The sequence below is a fragment of the Pseudophryne corroboree genome, chromosome 5 (genome assembly GCF_028390025.1).
Source record: "Pseudophryne corroboree isolate aPseCor3 chromosome 5, aPseCor3.hap2, whole genome shotgun sequence".
NCBI classification, from domain to species: Eukaryota; Metazoa; Chordata; class Amphibia; order Anura; family Myobatrachidae; genus Pseudophryne; species Pseudophryne corroboree.
In genome coordinates this window covers 800482233-800485122 of record NC_086448.1, presented here as the reverse complement: position 1 = coordinate 800485122, position 2890 = coordinate 800482233, and positions in this window count along the sequence as shown.

Below are 2890 nucleotides of genomic sequence, written 5' to 3'. Positions count from 1 at the left end.
TGTGGGTCATGAAATGAACTAGGGCACTACTATGGGGCATAAAATGAATTAGGGCACTTCTATGGGTCATTAAATTAACTAGGGCACTACTATGGGTCATTAAATGAACCAGGGCACTACTATGGGTCATTAAATGAACTAGGACACTACTATGGGTCATTAAATGAACTAGGACACTACTATGGGTCATTAAATGAACTAGGGCACTACTGTGGGTCATGAAATGAACTAGGGCACTACTATGGGGCATAAAATGAATTAGGGCACTTCTATGGGTCATTAAATTAACTAGGGCACTACTATGGGTCATTAAATGAACCAGGGCACTACTATGGGTCATTAAATGAACTAGGACACTACTATGGGTCATTAAATGAACTAGGGCACTACTATAGGTCATTAAATTAACTAGGGCACTATTATGGGGCATAAAATGAGCAACTGCTGTGTAGAGGTGTCTCTCTAGAAGGATTAGGGTAGAGGCCCCTTTAAAATGTTCCTATGAGGCCGAAAAGTACTGGCTGTACCCCTGCACCTGTTTATCCAACCCAAACAATTATTTCTTGTTGTTGTAATGTATACTGTATATGCAATATTGTGACAAATGTTCAGTTTGTTGCAAATTGGTAACTTTACTCTAATTATTCTGATTCCTAAATACAATACGGGGCCTATTTGACAAATAGTATTTGCAGGATATAGCGTTCTTTAAAAAGAGTGTCGTTCACCAGGGCCTTAAAGGCCAACAAGGAAGGACAATGTGAGGCCATCCACGTCCGCGCAATACACACCTTGGCTAGGGCGCAAATACTGCGAGCATAGAGGCCTTCCCATTTGGACCCTGAATCATAACCTCCCATTCCCAGTATATAAAATCTCGAAGTCACACATTAATCAGTTTATTACTTTCTGTGGTTTCCCCTTTCTCTTTTGTGTATGTCTTAGTTAGTTTTCCCCTTGTTCTCTCTCTGTCTCGGTTAACGCCTTGTCACCAACTATGACCGGGGGGCATCTGAGTTCGGGCAGACCTAATCCGCCCGTTCAAACGTGGCTGCCGTGGGCCCAAGAAACCATAGACTTGCAGGCATTAGTCGACCACTAGGGAAGAACAACAGAGTCAGGGTTTTCCGTTAGGTATTGTAGGGCACTACTATGGGTCATTAAATGAAGTAGGGCACTACTATTGGTCATTAAATGAACTAGGACACTACTATGGGTCATTAAATGAACTAGGGCACTACTATGAGTTACTAAATTAAGTAGGGCACTACTATGGGTCATTAAATGAACTAGGACACTACTATGGATCATTAAATTAACTAGGGCACTACTATGGGTCATTAAATGAGCTAGGGCACTACTATGGGTCATTAAATGAACTAGGGCACTACTGTTGGTCATTAAATGAACTAGGACACTACTATGGGTCATTAAATGAAGTAGGGCACTACCATGGGTCATTAAATGAAGTAGGGCACAACTATGGGACATAAGATAAAGTAGGGCACTACTATGGGTCATTAAATGAACTAGGGCACTACTATGGGTCATTAAATGAACTAGGGCACTACTATGGGTCATTAAATGAACTAGGGCACTACTATGGGTCATTAAATGAACTAGGGCACTACTGTTGGTCATTAAATGAACTAGGACACTACTGTGGGTCATTAAATGAACTAGGGCACTACTATGGGTCATTAAATGAAGTAGGGCACTACTATGGGTCATTAAATGAAGTAGGGCACTACTATGGGTTATTACATGAACTAGGGCACTACTATGGGTCATTAAATGAAGTAGGTCACTACTATGGGTCATTAAATTAACTAGGGCACTACTGTGTGTCATTAAATTAACTCAGGCACTACTGTGGGTCATTAAATGAACTAGGGCACTACCATGGGTCATTAAATGAACTAGGACACTACTGTGGGCCATTAAATGAACTAGGGCACTACTATGGGTCATTAAATGAAGTAGGGCACTACTAAGGGTCATTAAATGAAGTAAGGCACTACTATGGGTCATTAAATTAACTAGGGCAAAGTACAAAATTTGACAAGTACAGAGAACATAACTATGGGTGCCTGAGTTCACTATTATGGGTCATTCAATGAACTAGGGCACTACTATGGGTCATTAAATGAACTAGGGCACTCCTGTTGGTCATTAAATGAACTAGGGCACTACTATGGGTTACTAAATGAACTAGGGCACTACTATGGGTCATTAAATGAACTAGGACACTACTATGGGTCATTAAATGAACTAGGGCACTACTGTGGGTCATGAAATGAACTAGGGCACTACTATGGGGCATAAAATGAAGTAGGGCACTTCTATGGGTCATTAAATGAACTAGGGCACTACTATGGGTCATTAAATGAACTAGGGCACTACTATGGGTCATTAAATGAACTAGGACACTACTATGGGTCATTAAATGAACTAGGGCACTACTATAGGTCATTAAATTAACTAGGGCACTATTATGGGGCATAAAATGAGCAACTGCTGTGTAGAGGTGTCTCTCTAGAAGGATTAGGGTAGAGGCCCCTTTAAAATGTTCCTATGAGGCCGAAAAGTACTGGCTGTACCCCTGCACCTGTTTATCCAACCCAAACAATTATTTCTTGTTGTTGTGATGTATACTGTATATGCAATATTGTGACAAATGTTCAGTTTGTTGCAAATTGGTAACTTTACTCTAATTATTCTGATTCCTAAATACAATACGGGGCCTATTTGACAAATAGTATTTGCAGGATACCCCCCCAAAATACCTATTTTCAGGTGGTACCCGCAAATATTAGGAATTCCCAGACTGTAAGGAGTGACTGCAGCAGATGTCTCTGATATCTGACGCAATCCCTCCCTTTTTAACAGC